We start from the raw sequence: 22965 nt of genomic DNA on the forward strand, positions 1-22965 counted from the left end.
GCAAAGCTAATTCACTTCAGGGGAAAAAACCTGTGAGATCTGTGTGTGCAGCGAAGATGAAATACATTTGTCATGAAGACAAAGGATTTCATGCAATCAACATCCAATGAAAGGGTTGCATCCAGTGAGCACTCCAGACAGGAAATAATACATATCCCTTCTACTCCCACCTCTTCTCTTAGCTGTCTTTATGACACCATCAAAAGATTCTTCTGAAGATCTTGGGAATAAGGAATTTTGATGAGAGCTATAGTAGGTGGACACCTGCGGTATGGTCCTGGGAAGCTTTCTTTTACTATGCCATGCCCAAACAGATGTCAACAATCCAGGCTTGAGTGAGCTACAGAACCGATAACATTTTCACTAAGAAAACTAGGTGAGGAAGTGGTCTGAAAAGTGTAATACCAAACATGCAGCCTCTTATTCCACTCCTCAAACCAAGAACTAGTCATCCAGCTTCACATTTTTTTAAATATGGTATTTTTAGAAGCAATATGAATTGAAAGTAATTTTAGCAGCACCATTCATAAGTTTGACAGCTTTTATAAAGTAGGAAAAATAAGTAATGTGAAACAAATATATGGGATAGGAATAAACCCCCTAAACTGTCTATTGACCAGCTAAAAATATATTTTGACTCATACTTTTCAAGGTTTAAGAAAATCAGAAAGTTTTCAAGAAGATATTTCAACTGGGCTACGAAGTCTGTAGAATAAAAGCTGTCAAGCAGTGCACTGTGTTATACCTGGGATATTTTGAATACACCGTGATAAGCTTTTCTGTCATCATTTGCTTAGTTTTATAGTCAGCACATAAAATGTAAACGGTCATAAAATGAGTTCTCCTGTTAGGAATGAGTGCACATGACTTTTAACATCAGTGGCACTTGGGTGCAAATGATCTTCAGCCCTCCATGCTTGGTAAGTGTCCTTGATTTTGTTTCTCATCTCCAGGCCACAATACAGAGTCCAGAATACAAGTCCTTTAATTTTCCCCATCTAGTATTACTGAGTCATTGCAAAGTGATTGTTAAAATATACGCTCCTGCTCTATTCCTTATTCATTTCAGGTGAAAATGCCAACTAGAAATTTTATTTCTCTTACCTCTGTGGAGCTGGCAGAGCTTTAAGGGTAGCCATTTGAGATTTTCCTCTGACTTGCACATAATCAAAAATACCTTCCAGGTAAGTTCCACTTAAAAAAATCTTTATTATGGGTAATTGTATTATAGGTAATTGTGTCAAACTCTTTCCTGCATAAGATCCCCAGTGAGTTTGCTGTTCAGAATAAAATCAACAACATATTTTTCATGTAAACTTACTGAGTATGAAATTAGTAGGGAGTTTCTCTCTCACATGTACTTTGGGCTGAAACCACTGCAGACCTCGAAAGGAAGATGCATGGATAGATTAACAGAAGTTGGTTGCCCTTTAGGCTCTCTGTATTTTGTAGAGGAGGGGAAAGGGGAAACTTTCACTGAGAAAGTGAATCATTTGTCCTGACGTGTTCAAGTTCATGGAAACCCTAAAAAAATACGTTACCCTAACTTAAAGCTTTGTCCAACTGCGTCAATTCTACTCTTATTTTAAAATGTCCTCAAACAATTAACCTACACTGACCTTGATTTTTAAAGATTACCAACAAATCCTCAGTCAGAATCAATGCTATGTTTCCTGGACATGCTGCTTAACATTAGTGCGGGATGTGAGCCAGCAGATCTCTCTGTCTGATCCTGCAAGGATGATGCAAAAGTTGCCCTACTACCAAAGGAACAAGTTTATTTTCCAAATGAAGAAGCTCACACATAAGAAATACCACTACACATATCAGTCTTTCTGCTGCATAAGGATCCAGCTTGCTGAAATGTCACAAGACTCCCCGTCAAAAATACAAAGCTTATTTGCCAGTGATACCCTCCTACTCTGCTGCAGCCCACAAAATGCTTAAAATAACCAGGCAAAGGTAAGCTTTAAAGCCCTCTGCTCTGAGCTTCAGTTTCAAACAAAGCAATTGCAATTTAAACAGAGGAAGTAAATGTTGTTCTGTTCAAGATTTCACCCTTCAACCAGAAATAAATATAAATTCCCCTATTCCTTAACTATTTCATGAAACTGTGAAACATGTGAGTGTTCATAACTGTGTGAAGCACTGTTAAAATTTACCACGTGTAATCATCATCACGAAAACCCAGACTGCTTGGGTGACCCTGCCAGCTTTGGTCACCATGTGAATAAGGGGAAGGTGTCGCTACGTTCTCCAATGCATCTCTGTGTTTTCTCTGCAATACTGCTAGGCAAGTACTTCATACTGGAGGCTGTAAATTCTGGAAAAACCTCCTGTCCTAAGCTGCTGCCTTCACCTATGGTCAGCCTAGCAAGTGTAATGTCTGGTCTTTAAACTGAGACAACAGTGACACAAGGAAGCACCTCCGTGGCTGGCTGCAACACCTGTGTCACACTGGCAGAGTTACGCACTGTGGTTCCCAGTGCCCTTTTTTTCCTTGCCCTTTCTGGCTTTCTCTCCTTTTTTTTTTTTTTTTTCCTGATCTGTATGCTGTGGAAATAGAGCTCCTGCTTAACTTACCTCTGAACTGTTGCATGACAGTTCATGGATTGTGCTGGTTGACACAATTTTTTAACTGTCAATTTTTTAAGATAGCACCTATGTGTCTGCTGCACGACCCCTTTGTGCCTCAGCCTACGACAAATATGACTCCTTCACTCCTGTCCCGTTCTTCTATCACATCACTGTGCGTTAATTTCAAGACTAATTTTGCAGCTTGACCCTCTCATCCTCCAGTCCTTCACAGGCTACAGGGGCTGCACTGCTTACACCTGAGCCCTGAAGAGGTACTGCTGAATGCTCTGGAAAGCACTCTGGGGACAGCAGATGTTAAACATGAGAACATTAAATATTTGGGACAATGAGGAGTACAAATGAAGCTCCTAGCTGTCCTGTAAGTGACATGAGAAGAGTTAACTGCAGTTTGGGTAGCATGGAGAAACAATTTAAAAGAAGGAAACCCTGAAATGTCAAAGAACAGAGTTATCAAAACAGATCATTGTTAACAAATGGCTGTTTATTGCTAACAAAGCAAGTGTATGATTTGAAGCTGGATTCTTTCTGTAAGCATTTACTAGAGGAAGAGACAAAAAAAGACATTTGTATCCTATCAGTTGTTCGTAAAACTCAACTGTTTCCATATGGCCTACTGCTATACTGTTTTACTTCAGGATATACGAGTTCCAGTTGTTGGTCTTTAACAATGATCCCTTGAATGAAACATCCCCTCAGTACTACTGTAGCTACATCCTATTCCCAGTCTAATTTTTTAGAGGAGAATTAATTTGAGATAGTGACTGGAACAAGCCTCACACACTTGAAGCTCTCAGAACATCAGGCACACCTGGACAAAATTTACCATATCATAGTTAAATTGTGAACATATTGGTGATTGTACTGCTTACCTTGCATTTGTCAGGAAACTCAGTTTCCCTGTCTGAGTTCATGAGACTATCTGGGTAACTTCGGAAATGCCTTGGCACCTCTTTTGTGGTAGGAATTAAAACCAGTAATACCTCATGCATGGTAGCAAAACCACACTGCAGAATATGAACTCGCAAAAGTGCTGCAGAGGAGGGACTGAAGTTATGCAGTCAGTTCAAGGAACATACCTTGGGACTGTTTTCAGGAAATGCTCTCCAAGACAAGTTTCATCAATAACTAATTTCTGCTGCTGTGGTTTCTCTCTGCGTGTGTTCAAGCAACTGAAAAATGGGCTGAAAGCACACACACCAGCCGAAGGCCCCACTCCTTAGCTTCTGTGCAATAAAAAGGATGCTGGTTTAGTATTTCTGAGAGAAAGGCTGTCTGCTCTTCCCTGCCCTGGTCAGCCCAGCACATCCGAAGATTGTGAGGTGCAGAATGGTAAATCCAATGGCTTGGCTAAATTTTGCCCATAGACAATTAGTGATCATTTGTTTTTAATGATTTCTACAACTTGCCAAAGACTCTCCACGCAGTAGAGAAGCCACAGCCTTCCTTAGCGTAAAGCCCCAGGCAAAAGTTTGCACCTTTTGGAAGCAGTGGGCGAGCCAAAGGTAGGAAGAAACCTTTGCTGCTTACCCCTGCTTTCACTGGCCAGCATTACGATGTTGCATATGCCAGCGTCCATTAGGCATCTTTATTGTAAATAACATTTCTTCTTTGGCAAGTCATCTCACCCCACCAGAAGTGCCACTAATGCATTAGTGCATAATTGAAATAACATTTACAATGCCACCTGAGAAAAGGCTTCAGCTTCAAATCTTATTAACCACCTAATGATGAAACAACACACTGGAACTATAATTGGAAGGGTAGGTAAATATATAACAGACTTCGCTGGCAAAGCAGGTACGAAGGAGTTTAGTGCTATTTGGCTCACTGGGATAGAAAACAGAATGTAAATGAGAGTAACCCTGCCTGGTTACAGTGAAATGCAAGGCAGTGTATGGAAAAAATGGAGCATAAGGTGACAAAAAGAAGCTAAAATCACACCTTCATTTTATGCATGGACATACCCTGTGTTTCTTTCAGTAGAGGTTGTGGTATCAGAAAAAAATGGCACTCGTTCCTTCCCTGGCCTTGTGATGCTTAGCTCAGGTCTCAGGGGAACAGAGAAGCTGCACTTGGTGCTCCCCTGGCATCACTGGGACCTGATCCACAGTTCCAGGTTTTCACTAGAATAACTGCACCAGTTAGGTCTGTGAGAGGATATCTTATCTGTAAAGCGTACAACTTGACCAGAAAAAAGCCCAAGACACCTGTTATACTGGCAGGAAATACTTTTGCTGACCTATCTTACTTTTTTTTTTCCCCTGGTATAAGCTGTACAGGCCAAAAAAACTCCTGGGTTTTAAATACTCAATTTAGAAGGGCTGCACTCCACCAATGCAAACACATCTGCAAAACGCTCTTTACTAGTGACAAAGCCTGAGTTTGTCCACACTCGCAGAAGAAAGAGAGATTGAGATCTGTTTTTAAATCCAAATTTAAAGAAGCTCATTCAACCCACTGTTCACAGAACTGTAAACTGCCAAAGGTGTAAATCTCCAAAAACTAAGCAGAGGCAGCAGCAGGCATGACTGGTGGGGCAGGCTTTGGGTTACAGTAATACCTGGGGACTCCAGCTAGGTCAGTCTGACATGATGGTGAGGCTGGGGGTACATGTATTGAGGCTGTTGTCAAGACAAAAGCTTTCTAAGGTGAAATGTTTTCTGCATCTCTATTTTTCAAGTGTTTTATGCAACCTCAAACTAAATGCACTCGAAATGTGCAGCTTATACAGCAATTTCATAGTTTCCTTTGGCTGGAAAACCAGAATTTGCAGTAGTCTGAGGCACCGGGACCTCTTCTCAGCTGTTCTTTGAAAATTATGAGCATCAGGCAGAGCTAGACCCATTATACAGCATGTGACATCAAACACTGAGATCTTATGCAGTTTTCTACATTATTAATTTTCTACCTGATGGCAATGTGCTCCTATTATTTCTGCCTCCCACTACTGTTCTGTGGTGAAAACCCTGCAGTAAAAATCCAGGTTAATTCCTTTTATTTTTCTACCTCCTGCTGCTGTCCTATCTGTCAGAGATGCTGCAGGAAACAAAAAATTGTAGCAGAACAACTTAAAAAAAAAAAAAAGCATTGCTCTACCCCATGTGATATTGACAGAATTTCACAGCTCCCTGTCTCAGACAATAAAGAAAACAGCCCTTAATTTTCATGTTCCAAGTATTATTTTCCCACTGTCCCAGGGTAGCAGAAAATCAAAACCACCCATCACCTCCTGCACAAAAGCCACCACAGAGCAAAGAACACCATCACTTTCAGGCAGCTTCAAAGATCTAGTTTTCCTTACTTGTTTTTTGGCTTTCTACATAGCTATTACTATAAAATGCATGGCTAGAGACAAACTGAAATACTAACTTCCACCTGCTTTGTGGCCACAAAAAAACATGCTGTCACCTCTGTGCGAATTCTCCTCCACAGCTCAGGAAAAGGGTCAAAATAAGTGGCAATACAAAGAGAACAAACACTTTCATGAGCCAGCCTTTTTGCCTTATCCAGACACAACACTGTTATTTATTCATGCATTGTGTAACACAGAACCAAGAGTTGTAGTTAACACCAGAATTCTGTATGATTAGCAGTAGATGGACCCTTAAAAATTCATGTAAGCACCTAAAAATGTCAGTCCATGTGACAACCTTCCAGCTGCAAGTGCTACTACTGAGATTTAGGGGACTGTATTGCCCTCTAGTGTCCACGCATGAGAGAGAATAATCTTATTACTGCTTCACCTCATCGCTTCTCTTTCAGAAGGGGCATTTATTTACATGTGGGTTTGCTGCTGGAGAGCATATGTGGGGTTCACGGCACCATGCACTGTGCATGCAGTGCTCAGCCATCACCTGTGCACAGCCCTGTGCTGCCACATCAAGACTGTACTTTCATTAAATCAAGTGAAAACTAACAGAAGCACTTGTTTTAGACCAGGCTGGCAGACCTGGCTTATTTCCCCTTGCTCCTTTGCAGGGGGAGGAGAGCAGAGCCCCCAGTGAAGCTGGCCAAGGCCATGAGGGTCGCTGAGAACTGGGTCTCTTCAGCAAGGTCCCTTAGGAGTCTAGGCATGCCTGATCTTCTGCATGGGGACCTACATGTGCATGTGGGTACATGCAACATCTGCCCTGGAGCAGCCAGTCCATGAGGAATGGCTGGTCTAAAAACACACAGCCCCGTACGCACAGTTACTTGTGAAACCTATGGCTTCTGAGATCAGGAACACGGTACAAGCCGTCTTTTCACATCCCCGTCCTGCACAGACATGTCCCAGGGACACATCGAGTTCAAGCAGGAGCCTTTAGGTGATGTGTCTTGACTGACTGGGGTCTGGATGGAGAACCAAAAGGATGCCCCATAAAGGGGGAGCAGTGTTATTTCCTCACAGAGCCTAGGGATTGGGGTGAGGTAGTGGGAAAGGTGTTTTGATCCATCTGCATGCAGGGTGACACTCACCCTGGAGGAATGATGTCTATAACGCTAAAGTTGAGCACATTTGAACTTGGAGAGGTTACGAATGCGGACTCCACATAGAAAAAAATCCAAACTTTTTCCTGCTTGTCCTCCTAACATTCCCATCACCTTGAAAGTGAGGGAGGATGCTCTCAGAACAGAAACGTAATGATCACAGTAAAAACATTTTGCACTGCTTTTATCTAAGTATAGATCTAACACCAGGTATACAGAAGACCAGAGAGGTTAACCTGTCTTGTTCAAGGTTACAGCACATGGCCACGAATAGACCCAGACCTCCTGGCTCCTAAGCCCATGCTTAAGGCACAACAGAGAGCCTTCCCTTAAGCAAATGTGCTGAGAAGTTGCACAACCTGAACCTACTGGTTGAGTTTCTTTCTGAAGTTCCTGACAGCAATCCATGACCAGATAGGTCAAACTCAGCATTACAACTGTGATCTGCTAGTGGTGACATACAGTCCTTGTCTTTTGCAAGTAAGTCAGATGTTGTATCAGGTCTCAGCCAAAATCCGATCAATGATTAAGAACTGAGGCGCACTGTATTCTCACAGGTCTTTAAGGATATATCCAGTGACTTTCAGTCAGTATTAACCACAAGACATAGAAGATGTCACTTCAACATGATTTTATTTTCAACTGAATAACATTTTATTCAATTGACAGAATCCTATTCCCTCTACTTCATTTTCATTTCAAAAGGTGACACCTGAAGTCTCTTTTTCCTTTTTTTTTTTTTGATGGCATCCCCCCTTTAATGCAGTCAGCTGAAGGAACAATTCTCTTTCTCTTTACTCTATTTTTCTTTCACTCTAATTTTACAGATACACCCAAGAACTGAACTGCAATAACATTTCTTAGCTGTAGTGAGGAGACTATTTTGAACCTTGTACTCCATTATTTAAAATTACCTCTTACTGTCCTTTTTTCTGATTTCATGAAACTGTGTGAAAAGAATATTTCATTCTTTTTTCTTCTCCTTTTCTGTTTCTCTTCTTTTTCTTGGGTTCTGATCTACTGAATTAGACCAAATTAGGCCAAAAGGGACTCTTGCCACTGAATAAGTAATGGTAAATGACCAACCCCAGCAGAGGAATGAAAGCAAGCAGGCTACAGATGAAAGGTCTACCAAATCACCATTAGACGACTTCCAAACTGGTATTCAGACATAGATTTGAGGATAATACAACAGAAATTAGTCACTGAATAGAATTCAGTTACACATTAGACAACATAAAAATGTGTTTCACTTCTCAGCATATGAATATGTCACAACATAAGCAGGGATGCTCTGCAGATGCAGTGAAAATGAGAGACATGGCTATTTAAAACACCTCTGCACGGTAGGCACTGGGGTAGGGCATACTAGTATTTGCTCTGTATAGAATATAACTAGTTTTTAGAAGAAAAATGTATTTCGTCCTTTTTTTCTCCTATTTTCTCCACCACTAGGCTGTTGCCTTTACCCCTCACTCAGGAGTTCTAAGCCATGAGCCCTGATCCCCCTCGCAGACAGGCGCAGATCACCTCCCAAGGACCGCTCACTTTGCATTACCTCCATGTGCTCCTGCAGTCTCCTCACACCTGAAAGCTTGCTGTTCAGGGCACAGCCTCCTTGCTGAACAGCAGTCTGCACTGTATCGTTACGGGCTGGGAAGGACATGCAGAGTATCTTAGTACTGGTGTCTTAGTATTTCACCATCCCTGTGGGAAGTGCTGTATGATCAAGTCAACTGCAACCCTAATGCCAATCCTGTTAAAAATACATCTAAATAAAATAGTAATCAGAATGGCTACATTCAAATAAGAAATTGCCAAAGTTAGCTAACTAAACACAAAGTACCTCAAAGACCAGGTATTTAAAACTCAGAAGCCCGAAAGCACTACTATGTATTTAGTAGGTACTTCAGAAGCTAGCATGTCCATTTTCCACTGAAATTAATGGAAATTAATGAGACTTAGGCCCACAAAACTCTTTCAATAACAACAGATGTCTCTCTGCATCTCCATGTGCCTCTCGCTAACTTTAAATGCCTGATTTAAAATCCAGCTTTCAGAAGTCAGCTCAATGTGTTGGATGGATCAAGCACACGAAAGCTTTTCATGATATTTTTAGAAAAATCAATCAAAAATTATGAAGAACTACATTTCCAAATGTTTCTTGACTAATCTAGGAACCAAAAATTCTTTTAAAACACTAATTATTGAAAGACAAGATATTCAATGGTACATGGAGATAGAAATAAGCTTATTAGATTAATAGAATTGTTTCTAAGTCCATTAAAAGGGAAAATATCACAATTTGATTAATCTTACATAAATACACACATACTTAATCAGCAGGGACTCTTACCACATTGGCTATTCTAATCATATTTGTCATCAACATTCCTTTTTTAAGTATTTTGTAGACAAATAGCCCACTGCTTCAATACAATTGATATAGCCACTAAATGTTTTCCAGAACCAACCCTATTAGACAATGGTAATAGTTTAAACATTGAATTCATAATCCTCTTCAACTGTTGCTGCTTTTTGCACTTGAATTGACATTCATCTCAAAGAACAGTATACCCATGAATTTTCTGTTTAGAAAAGATTTGGGTTATTTAAATCCTACAATGTGTTATGAAAGATATAAAAGAGGAAACGTTAAGCTTACTGGCAATATTTAGCTATGTGAAACATCCATAATTTACATATATCCCTGTATCTTAACTTTTTTCCCAATAAACATTTCAAATCAATAATTTTACTTTTAGGCTTCATATGTATCATTGAAGTTGACTTGCTATCGATCTGTTGTACATTTCCATGGAGTTAAAATTCTTGTTGCATAATCATACTTAACTCATTAAAAACAAAGAAAAAAAAAACAACACCGAAAACTACAAACAAAAGAAATGAACAATTACAGAAGTAAACATGTAACATTCTGGATTTTACCTTGTAAGTGGATTAAAAGTTAATTGCTTTTTATCCGAAAACAATATGAAATGGGGAAATGGACAAACTTCTCTGCTTGTCTCCAAAACAGTAACAGTAAAAGCAGTACAAAGTCATAGTATCATAGAAGCACAGAATGGTTTGGGTTGGAAGGGACCTTAAGGACCACCTGGTTCCAGCCCCCTGCCACGGGCAGGGACACCTCCCACCAGACCAGGTTGCCCAGGGCCCCATCCAGCCTGGCCTTGAGCACCTCCAGGGATGGGGCATCCACAGCTTCTCTGGGCAGCTTGTGCCAGTGCCTCACCACCCTCATGTAAAGAATTTTTTCCTAATGTCTAATCTAAACCTACCATCTTTTAATTTACAACTGATGCCCCTTGTCCTATTGCTACACTCCCTGATAAAGAGTCCCTCCCCATCCTTACTGTAGGCCCCCTTTACGTACTGAAAAGCTGAACTGGCATAAAAATCATAATTAACTTGCTATAAATGATAGTAATAAAAAAGGTAGCTGCCCTTTACAGTGAGGCAAATGTGTTTTCTAAGAATAAATTGTCTAGGTTTATCTAGTTTCCAGCTAAAGCAAGTTTCTACAAATAACCATTTTTGAATCGTCTATGCCAATAATGGCGCAGGATGAAATGCCCATGGAAATGCTTCAGGATGGAATTACACACAGATCACATCCTACCTTCCCTTCTACACATGCTGGTGGTGTCACTGTTGCATAAGCAGATTTTTATTTGTTCATTTCATTTTCTCACCCGGTGAGAAAATACCTAGTGATTTACTAAAGTAAAATCCACCTTTTCTATTCAACTAAAGACCTATTTAGATGCTTGAACTCAGGCAGACAGCATCCCTCTCTGTAGCACTTTAGAGGTTTCCATTCATTTGGCAGGGGATACCGGTGCTTGTTACAGAAGACTTTCTTCACTGGACATCTAAAATTCAGATGTGAGCTTGACAGTCAGATGCAGAGTTTCGATACTTAGATGCAAGCTAGGTAGGTACACCGGATCTTATCCCATGTAATTAGCATTTTATGAACGCAGGATGGCCTTAAAAAGAAATCTCAGTGGTCTTTCTGCCTCTGAATATGTCCATTAAGATCCCGAAATATTTTTAGCCTTTACATATGTTTTATTTTGTATTAAAGATTTAAGTAAGGCAAAAAAAAAAATATCTGTGCATTGCTGTCAACCAGAAAAACAGCTTGATATGAAAAGTTTCTGAGTCTGGAATTCAGACCTATATTTAAATTGTCACAGTCAAAGTAATGAGGCAACTTCATCTTGGAACTGCAGGCACCAAAAAGAGGTCAAGAAATATGAGTCTCTGAACGAATGAAGGAGCAGACACTGCAGTTCAGAGAAAAAACGAAAAAACTGCAAAACAAGAATTCTGAGCCAACACTGGAAAGTAATTAAATGATACCAACTTTGGATATAACAGTCCCATCATGAAAAAATAAAATATCATGACTGCAATTAAAAAATATAATAAAAGTTAAAATGGCAAAATCAAAGGAAACACTTTCCTATTAGGAAAACAATCCTTTCACTCAAGATATTCTGCACGTTTCATAAAATGTTTTGATTTTGCAACAAGGAATGATTGTATCAAATATTTTCAACTGATTGGCTGCTAGTAAGATGATAACAGATTACTAGATTGCTGTCCAGACACCTGCTGTACCCCAGCTAGTCCACCTTCTGCAAAGGTTTCTCATAGCGTTGTTGCGATATGCCACATAAGTCACAAGAGCTTACACTTCCCATGTATTCCCATTTATCTTAGATCTTATGCTGATCACTTATGCTGAACTACAGTAACACTAAAAATGTCAACATTTCACCTAATTAACAAAATAACTTCTAAGAAAGATTGTGAAATGAGAAAACAAATCCAAGAAACTCGAGAAGAGAATTCTAGAGGAGAAAAATTCCAATATATCTTGTAAAACTCTTTAAGAGGCTTCTTAAGAGTTTCTAATTCACATTCCTTTACTCTGGCACAACTCCTCTCAACTTGATATTCTGAAGATTAAAACAAATGTACTGTAACAAGTGCCAACAGGCTCTTGCACTTTAAAATGATCAACCAATAGCATGTGGCACTCTAGCTACTAAAGCTGAGGAGTTGTTGGCCTCTTTTCTTTACTGTTTTATCCTCTCAGTAACCTAACATAGGTCAATTTCTCAAAACAAATCTTCAGTTGCTAACATCAGCAACAGTAAAGACATTGTAGTATTGCAAACTGTGTACTAAGGAAAATCTGAACAGATTTTTAAGACAAGTACATTTCAAGAACTACACTGTCCTGCCAACCAAGATGCAATACTCAGATCCACGTACATGCTCCTATTTCATTTAGGAGCCCACATGACTAGTATACAAATACAGCAATGTGTGGGCTTACGTCTGTGTGAAAGGTGAAAAAAACATATATATTTAAAAATGACAGTAAGATGTCAGTGTCTTGGGGGCAAAAAATTAAGAATTGGATGGTTACAAAAGAATCCTGTAACATACAGATGCCCAAATACTCCACATTTACAAAATCTAACTAAATAATTAAAGTTTCTTGCATGTAAGCCACCATATTGGGGTGATCAATATCAAGAAAATGAAAAAGTTCCTATCTCTATCCACCCACAAGGACTTACTTTGGGGGCAATTAGAAAAATAAGGCATTCCCAGCATGAGCAAATGGATATCAGATCTTCATGAAGAGCTATTTACTACAGGTACTAAACAACAATAGATGCTTTGAATAGCATTTTGCCTAATAAAATTTGCATGGTTCATCCTTGCTCATCCAGCATACCTGTCTGTGGCTGATCTTTCTGTGATGGGATGTTGCATGGGATGTTGCAGTTTGTTGGTTTTACTAGCTGGACATGATAGACGCCTATGTGGCATACATATTTTAGTTGTCCCTTTACTATTAAGGTGAAAAGAAGTATTTTACCTTTGTAAACTGAGTTTGTTTAAAACCATGTTTCTGTTTTTGCTCATAAGATATATGCAATGGGACACTTGCTACTGAAGTTGGCTTCATAACTCCATCACCACCTGTACCTTGTATGTTCCTCCAGCTGTTGAGAATGAAGTTGAAGAGGCCGTGATAACTGCTGACATTGTCAGAGCAGCAAAGTAAAGTCAAAGGCTACTTTCTACCAGAAAATGATTAGTAAGGCACAAAACGATGTTTATAAGGCCTTTTTCTAAGGAAACGGAAGAGATCCACTATGTCCTAAGGCATGCAATGCACTGACTGGGAGCACAGTTCTTTTCTTTTGGAAGAAATTGACCCTCGCTTTCCTGAGAGGTGAGTGAATACATGAAAGAAATAAGAGATGATTCTCCTAACTTTTCTCAGCTTGAAGACTGTCTGACTGCTTCAAAACCAGATCAGCTGTAACGTTATTATAGCTCCTCAGATGCGAGCAATTTTTATACTTTTCATCTTTACAGGTGTCATAAATTTGCTGTAAATGCCTACAGAGTACCCAAACACAGCAGCTTCAATTACTTTCTAAGATTCAAAGCCTTCTCAAATTGATTGTGGATTCAAGATGTACAGATTTAGCAGACATCTCAGCAAAAGAGGGCTAATGGTTATTGCTACAGAAGTGAGTCTGAACACTCCCATTTTGCGAGATAGTTTCAGCTTATGTAATGAGATTCCTCCAGATAATATATCTTGCTCTGCTCTCCCAGAGATAAAAACACAGCTCTGGCTCATTCACTCCACTCTGTTCTCCTCTTAAAGACCAATAGGAATTTGCTAAGTTCATTCAAGAACTGACCTCATTTTACATTGTGACGCTGTACTTCACTGTGCTAAAGCACTATGGAGCTGCACTGACAGGCAACACAGGACCTGGATACTGAACCTCACCCATAATAAGGTAAGTTAGAGTCACTATTCCATACATACTCCTAAATAAACGGCCTCATTTTCAGCAGTGCTGGCTATAACAAGTTCTTGGCTGGAATTCTGCTGCTCTTCTCCTAAATTTTCAAGAAAAACTGTATGGAATTGAGATAACTGAAGTGGTTTTAAGATTCCAGCTGTAGCCTACAAGATTTGAAACGTTTGGTTTCAACACAACAGAAGAATGGTATGATGGCTGCAAACTGTACTGTTCTAGAGCTGGTCTCACTTTTTGAGATTGGTGCTGTTAAAAAACACATGTAGCTCTTATTCTTGCAAAACTTTCAAAGGCTCTGGTAGCAACTTGCCTAAAAAATTGTGAGCTCAGTTTCGCAGAACCACCTCTTTCATTTGCCAAAGTTGAGATCAACTTGCAGGTGGATGGAGAGCCAGCTCAAGAATGCCAAGAGAGTCAACTTTGCACATTCTCTCTTTGCAGGTTGTCTGATCACATCCATGAGCTGCACTAACTGGGTTAGCCACTGTCAGACATCTGACAACTGGACAAAGATGGACAATGTGCTTTGAAACTTCAGGGCAGGACAACTGGGAAAAAAAAGGTCTGTGTGGTCACAAAGGTACTCTGTTTCCTGGGTCCCAGTGCGTGCACAGTGTGCAGGCAGTGTTGATGGGCTGGGAAGTTATTGAGCCTTTAGCCCCCTCTTCTCCCTCCTCTGCAAATTCAATTTTTTTTTTTTTTTTTTTTGCTTTGCAAAGGGCAAAAGTTACACAAACATTGACAGAAGTCGACAGTGTCATTGAAAATAATCAGAAGAGCTCTGAGTGATAACAATCAGTTTTTAAGGACTGTCAGTGGCTACTCATATCAAGTTGCTCACAAAATAGTCCTGAATTACCTTCCTGGAAGATAATCTCCTATCAGACTTTTCAGAAATATCTTGATTGCTCAGTCCCTTTTCTTTACTGTAAGGTTATAAAAACCCAGAGACTTTATTAATAAGAAGTTCAATAAATGATGGGAATACATTAGCAGGTTGTGATCCTTTGTGTCATTTCAGTGAAAACAATTCTTTCAATATGAAAAACAACCCACAGTCTTTTCTTTATTGAGAAGCACCAAGCATTAGGACCTTCTGTGTCATGTTGGAAGAGCATCACAGCATACCACTCACCACAGGCACTGTGCTAATTAGAAACCACAACTAGAATGTTATTACCGAGAAATGATTATTTTTCCTTATAGTAACTGAAATACAGTCTCTTGAGCAAATTTTGAGATAATTTAGCTATTTAAAGTAGGAATCACATTTGTTTTATTTTGAATTCCCAGAGGTAGGGGCTAGTGTGAACTGCATGTGAACATCATATGTGCTCACACCAGAGGGCCTGGTCCCAGCCACGGAAAGTGCTATCAAGGAGAAGCCACAATAACAGGTTGCAGGGAGAATGGATGTTAGTATATTCAGGGAGAGGGAGAGCAAAGAGAGAAACATACCACCACATGAATAACAGAATCGAGAAAATGAAAGAAATGGTTTAACGTATATTGTGAGTACGTGTGTGTTCATGTGCGTGCGTTTTTTGGGCACATACTCTAGGAAGGAGTAAGGAGAGGGTGAGTATACAACAATATCTTTTGTATATCCTCCTGCCTTCCAGCAATTTGCAGCCTAATATAGCTTTGTGAGCCAGGGATTATCTTCCTCTCTTTTTTTAGTAGTCATCATCATAGAATCATAGAAAGGCTCGGGTTGGAAGGGACTTTACAGATCATCTAGTTCCAACCTCATCCAACCTGACCTTGAGCACTTCCAGGTATGGGGCATCCACAGCTTCCCTGGGCAGCCTGTTTCAGTGCCTCACCACCCTCTGAGGGAAGAATTTCTTCCCAATATCTAATCTAAATCTCCCTTCTTGTCATTCCCCCTTGTTCTGTCATTATCAGATTGAACAAAAAGTTGTTCTCCATCTTTTTTATAAGCCCCCTTTAAGTATTGAAAAGTTGCAATAGTCTCTTTGCATCTATCAACTTGTAACAATTTTCTGTTCATTATATGAGAAATAAGGCTTCTTAGATTGGTTACTTAATAATTTAAAGATAGGTGTCTTTACATCTATTCTCTTGGCAAGAAGTACTTTCTAAGAGAAAAATCTGAAGAGAACAGTGACCCTGTTACTTGGATATGAACTACTCAGTCTTCCTGGACAAAGATTCACATGTTTTAAGAAAGGCCTAATTTTAGTAATTTATTTTGAATTTTTACACTTTTTTCCCCCCCTGCTTTTCCTTCATTCTTTCTCAGCTGCAGTGTGCCCCAAGTAATATAAAGTGTTACAAGAAGCACGCTATGCCCCACAGCACGGATACCCTGAGGAACGGGGCAAGAGGCTCACGTGTGCAGTGAGTGTATCTCTGTGCGAGAATACAGAGAAGTCCAAAAGAAACAAGAGAGGGAAGCAGCAGCCTTGAAACACAGGGTTTCAAGGAGATGCTGTAGTTCAATGTAGTTATTGACATCTAGATCCTGAAAGGAGTCAACTGTTCTGGTTAAACACACCATAGAGGTGTCTGTCCAGCTTCAGTGGAGGACTTGGGAAAAGACAGGCAGGGGGTCCAATTCCAAGTCCTTTGGTCAGGAGGAGCCTCTAGTGGTTGATATTTGGGCCGGCACCTTGCCCTGAAGCCCAGGTGCTGTACGGCAGCACTGCATCACCCTTCAGAAGGCAGCCTCACCAGGTTCACAAGACAAACGTGGAGGTTACCGACTATGAGAGAGGCTTTGTCTCCTCTCATCAAAAATTGACTGGCTTATTTCTTGAAACACTGAGCATTTTCTAAATTAAACTGCAGTTTTCATCTCCTGAAATAGCGTGCCATGAGCAGATAACCAGCACAGCTGAATTCAAATTATTATTTCCAGGCTGGGCATCTACTTCTTCCAAATGAGTTCAAACCTTCCTGCTTTAAAATGTCTTTTTAATTTGGCATGAGCAAAGCAGAGGAAGTCTGTCATTCAGAAATGAGATTTGGGCTGATATTTGATCATTTTCCTTTCACACAAGCAGACTGACACAAAGAAACATTTATACCATTGAGCAGTTCAGATAAGACCTGACAGCATCTACTGTAAATAAACAGAGGCATCAGTGGACTTTACTTAACCTATAAAAATTAAAACTGATCCAAAGTATGATCTATATAATGAACAAACAAAATCCTTTTCCCTCAGCTATTTAATAAGAGCATTCACAAAGCTTTCAATTGACAACTGTAAATGTTTCTTTCAAAAAGTCCTCCTGTGACATGCATTCATGCTATTGATGCTATTGTTCTGTACCTGTATTCAAGAAGCTGAGATCCTCTCAATCATTATGAGCAATCTTCATATACTCCTGATTTTCCTTACCATGATTTTCTGTTACTAATAACAATGAATGCTTCTGGATAAGAATCACTCCAGTGTAATCACAAGTACAACAAGGCGTGGGTATCTTAACAGTGAGGGTTACCTGAGACTACCAGTTATGTTGTCGTGCCCAGGGGAGGTGCTGAGCCTCCCCGCCAGCCCGGTCACCTTTCCTGGCCTTGCGTGCAGTCACTACCCACACCAACTGGGAGACAAAATGCATTAGCTTAGACTCCAGTGAAACTGCTTTACTGTGCAGTTGTGCACATGGACACTTCTTGCGGCTAAGCTGATTAACAGTGATTCATCAAACTACAGTAATATCTTGCCTTGTTGCCCTAGGATACTCGATAGCCCAAACCAGGAAAAGATTGAATTCACACTTCTGTACTAACATTATGTGCTGTTTTTTTCCAGGCACTCTCATTTTTGCAATGTTCTGATTGCTAGCATTTTACCTATAATTTTTAAAAGCACTGTAAATTAAACTAACCAATATAATCTTTCAAGTTTTATTACTTAATAACCAGGTGTCTCCTTGTAAAGCAAAAATGCTGCAGATTGAAATGGATGTCATGAAATGCTTAGCTGCTTTAGAAGGTATGACAGCGTGAAGTGAACCCAGTATCTCTAAAACTCATTATCACTGCAACTAGCATATAGGACATGTTAGTTTAACTTGATGGTTGTTATGACCAATAGGAAAATTAAGCACTTGCCAACAGTGTAAAGAGCAAACGATTGGAATGCAACCCTGATCTACCTGATAAGAAAAACAATTTCATAAGTACATATTTTTATTCCATTCTCAATACAATGCTGTTCAAAATGCTCTCAACTCTTTATATTATAAGATGATTTATGTCACTGGGGCTTTCCTAGGTAAACATTTTAATAAATATGCATAAATTTCTCCAGGCTTCATTTTTACATATTTGGAAATAGTAAAATCCAACAAACTAAGGAATACAGTTTCTGTGTTTAGCTCTACTGCTGTCACATTTCAAAGTAGTTTAGGAAAAAAGCCCGCGACTATTCATATGAATCACTCCCAAACCTGTATCCTCCTTATAGTGTTCTTCCAAGCCTTTCCAGCATGTGTCACTGAGCTGACATCTGCTGGACAAATGATTTCCCAAGCACTGAGGCCCAGATCATGAAAATAAAGACAGCAGCAAATGTGCTTACATGTCAGTCTGGCACCACCACCACTTTTAAAACAGATTCTTCACTGTCACTGAATCTTGAGCTGCCATCAGTTTGCTTCAAGTGTCCTGAGGCAGAGTGTCATCAGCACTGGTGTCAGCTGAGAACAGTAGCTGCTCAGAGATTCAAAGCAGGACTTGTCTTCAAGCCTTGCCAATGAGCCTGAATCTTGTAGGTCCCCATACAAGATGGTATTGCCACATGGTCTAAAATTTTGGGTAGACCTGTGTGGTGCCAGGATTTGGACTCGATGATCCTTATGTGTCCCTTCCAACTCGGAAGATGCTAAGATGCATGACCCACCAAAAGATGTAGGAAAGGATATAGATGTGAATTTCTTAAAGGATCAGAAAATTTGTCTGAGATATGGACTATCACACTTAAGGCCCTGCTCCAAAGCAGCTATCAGATCTCCCAAGCCCATCTGAGTCCAAGGGTAAACATCTCTCAGTTTCTCTACTTGACACAAATAATGAAGTGCTTGCTGGAAGCAAGCTTTTACCCTGCTTCTGAACTAAGTGCTCAAAACTCTGGAAAATCAGGGTCCTTTTCTCTGGCTGGCTGAATAGTTAGTTAGTTTACAACAAGAAATAGCTTCAAAAGGAAAGACAGCTTTCTTCCATATACCAGGAGAAATAAAAGCATACGTAGATAACTCCTCTCTTCCAGTACAATATGAACACATATGAATAAGGTTGGTTTTCTCTGTCAACCTGAGTCGGGGAAATGTCTAGTGTGAGGATACGGCTTCCCGGGGCCCAAGGACACTGCTGCTTTCCAGCTGCAGGACATTCTCAGCATGCTGGTGGCTTTGCACATGGCCCTAAGAGAGCCATGTAGACACTTATGAGCTCTAGCTGAGAAATGGCTTTGAAGGTCTCTGAGGTTGCCTATACAGAGGGCTCTGAGGGAGGCCTGGGTAAGCAGTGCACTTGGATGGTGCTGGAGGAATCAGCAGCTCATTATATGATGCGTCTCTTTTCAGACTGTAAAACACTGTTCAAACGAGATGTTTTAAAAGCCAGCAGTGAAGACCAGATTAACACACCCCTTTTGGATCAATGGACTTTTGTCAGCACTCATACTTTCTTGTGGAGTACCATACATCATTACTTGCAAGCTTGTATTTGAACCATATAAAACTTGACTGATAAGATTATCTGACACAGACTCATTGACTTGTTTTGCAACCACTGACTGAAAGTACAGGAAAGGCCTGGGCTTAGGTTCGGAGCAGTAGCTGAACTCTGATCTTACTAACAGGAATGCGTTTTTTCCCTGGCAGGTATTGGCAACACATGGCAAGGGATGTTGCTCTTAGCCACTGTGCTGATATCAGCACAATGATACCTTGATTGGCAGGCAGTGTAGCAAGTGGTCATTATTTTATCATGCATTTTCTTCTGATCAAATTTCAGCTCTTACATCAATTGATCACGTATGCATTTCAGATTTTGCTACAAAAATGTTTCTAGACTATAATACTGAAAAAATGCTCAAAACTACCATCTAAGCAAAAACTGTGTATGCTTATAAACCAGGCTCAAAACCCACAGTCACAACATCTAGGCTCTGGACTGTTAGAAGAAATAACCACCTTGCATCAGTAAGGTAACACTTTGAATGTGAAAGGCAATTCATGACTTCTGGGTGCTTGTGGCTGACAGGATTTCAAGTGCTAACAATCAGAGCAGTATTAGTGAAAACCTTGAGAAAAAATAATCAGAAAATAAAACAAAACCTACATGCTCATGGTACATTTTATGCCATCCAACAAGGAAAAAAGTGACCAGATCCAAGTGTTTTCCTAAGTATCACATGACACAGCAATGAAAGAATGAAGCTCTTCAAAAAATCAGCTGCAGAACATCTTGTTCCACTACATTTGCAACCAAAAGAGATTTGAAATCACCAGACCTGAGTTGGCAACAAAATAAGTTTGTCTTCCACTTATAAATTTTTAACTGGCTATCGCCGACTTGCATATACCTCATCCTTGAGATAAATTTGTTGAGACTGGCAATGCTGAAAAGCATTTTTTTTATTTGCAAGTAACGTCCATTTTAATAAATGCTAGAAGTCCTATCACATACTGGATAGCCTAGTGAGGCAGTACAAGAAAGAAAATGCAAATAATGCCCCTGACCCAATGGTCTTACATTTTATGTGTAGGGCAAACCAAAACAGAAGATAGATGGAAAAAAACAGGAAAACAAGCCCATCTTAGCAAGTCAGCAAAAGGTAGTCAAACCCTGGATGCTCCACAGTCTCTACATTTTCAAATTTTTCTAAACATCAAGGAAAGAGAGCTCTCATGGTGGGGAAGGAGTTAATATTTGCATTGTGTTTGTTCAGATTTTTCAGACCAAACATTCTAGAGCCTGTTATCAGCTAAGCCACATGGCTTATGGTTGCTTCTGTTCATTTTACAGTAAATGTGCCCACCATACAAATTCCTTAAAACATAAGACATGAATGCAAAAACACTCTGTGGCCTATTAAGAGCACTGCAAAGAGCATTAAGTCAGAAAATGAATTAAATGGTAAAAATTCATTCATGCAGTGCCATCTTGTGTTGGGATAAATTTCTAATCCTAACAATCTCTCAGCTGGAAACTCTCTGGAAACCGATCCACTGCAGTCGTTTAACAACTGAGCCATCTCCTGGGATGTCACTCAAGCTGCTCCTCACATGCTTTAGCATTAACTTTCTCACATGGAACTTCTGGACTCCCAGGGAACACAATTCAGAGGCCAGGCTCTTCTAGAGCTGGGAAACATCTCAGACTGCAGCAGTACCTGGTGATCAGAGTGACGCAGGATAAAACGGGGAATAGGGTATAGATGACCCTGCTGGATTTTGAAATTTTCAAGAAAATGATGTTGCAAAACACAGCCAAGTGAATTATGCTAAAATGGTCACAAGAGGCCACAAAGATCTATATACAAGTATATATCTAGATTTAATCTCTCTCAACACAAAGGAGCATGGGAATTTATAAACAACACACTTCTAACTGCAGAAACTTTGATGAGAAAAGAAGGAGTCTCTTCTAGGCCGTGCAATACTGAAATCAGTCACTTTTATTCTACAACAGAAAATTTGCAGAATACCAGGGCATCCCGGAGGAGAAAGCATAAGAAATAATTATCTAAAAACCCTGAAAATTATTCTGAAACTTGCAGCACAAGTGAAAGAATTCCAATGGAAGGCGAACATATTGTGGTCATTTTATCAGTATCACAAGGAACTAGATACCCTTCTTGAACCCAGAAAGCAGCACACCTACTTATTTACAAATTTACATTATTTACATTTAGATGCATTTTAAAATAATTTTAATAACCACAGCTCAAGTACCTCCTGAGCACCTTTGGTTTCCACAGACAGCCCAGAGGCCAGGGGTGCATCTGAACTGCATCCTATGGGTAGGAGATGCATCTACAAGGCACTATGCAGCCCTGGGAAGTTGGTGCTGTTCCCAGGAACTTAGCAGGACATGGGGCTCCGTTTCACTCCTTGTAGTATGACCATCAATCATACAGCAACACCTGATACTAACCTAGGATTACAGAGTGTTAAAGGGTTCAGGTAACCAAGCAGTTTCCAGGGTGCCAAGTCATATGAACGTTGTCCTGGGAAACAACGCAGACAACACGAGACAGTAGTTTCTAAAACTCTTGTTTTACTCAACTCATAAACACCTTCCCTGCCACAACAGTATGCACACAGGAACGCCTGCTGTGGCCTGTTAGCATCCTCACTGACGTGACTGACCTTCCTAACTGTGATATGCTGCGATTTGGTGAGGATGACAAAAGACAGGAGAGAGCAAGAGGCTGCAGGCAGCTTGAGGCAGGAGGAGTCATGGAGCTACTATCCCAGCAGATGGCAGCATTATGCAGGATCATGAGCAGTACCAACACCGGCCATGCCTTGTTTGTCTCCAGGTGCATGAACAACCTTGCTGGACGCTGCGAAGAACCGACCTGTTGTGCCTCAGCAGTTCGAGGCCTACGTAATCTCCTCGCTCCAGTGACAGTCTGTTGGATGCCATCTCCAGTCAGGAGGACTTGAGTTAGGTCACTAATTCCAGGTTGTGAAAGGCCACTTTCACTAAAGACTGATGGGCTGAGGTGGGATGGGACTTCTGGATGTCTACTCCAACTCCTGCTTAAGCAGGGTCAGCTAGAATTGTCTGCCCAGGACCACGTCCAGTTGGGTTTTGAATATGTCCATTGAGGAAGGCTCCACAATCCCTCTGGGAAACCTGTGCTAGTGTTCAACCACCCTCACCATAATGCCACTGCGCGGCTCTCCAGGGCCTTCACCACCTCTGCACAAGGGGCAGGAGCATTCCCAGCCCACGCAGCTGAGATAGCGCACAGCACTTGGCAGTCCTTGCTCCCCTTCACGCTAGTGAGTGA

General features: G+C 40.4%; 1 protein-coding gene and 1 long non-coding RNA gene across 10 annotated transcripts in view; one reads left to right on the forward strand and one right to left on the reverse strand.

The window, feature by feature from the left end:
• SLC35F3 (solute carrier family 35 member F3) overlaps window positions 1-22965 on the reverse strand; it is a 170347-nt gene that overhangs the window by 82605 nt on the left and 64777 nt on the right. The window lies entirely within an intron of this gene.
• LOC308192640 lies at window positions 7475-14953 on the forward strand. Of its 2 annotated transcripts, XR_013948958.1 has the most exons (4): window positions 9301-13658; window positions 13799-13937; window positions 14403-14523; window positions 14681-14953. It is a non-coding gene; the product is annotated as an uncharacterized lncRNA (long non-coding RNA). The 2 variants fall into 2 exon arrangements; XR_013948957.1 differs by having other exon boundaries at window positions 7475-13937.

This window comes from Anser brachyrhynchus, assembly GCF_964034855.1.
Source record: "Anser brachyrhynchus genome assembly, chromosome: 3".
NCBI lineage: Eukaryota > Metazoa > Chordata > Aves > Anseriformes > Anatidae > Anser > Anser brachyrhynchus.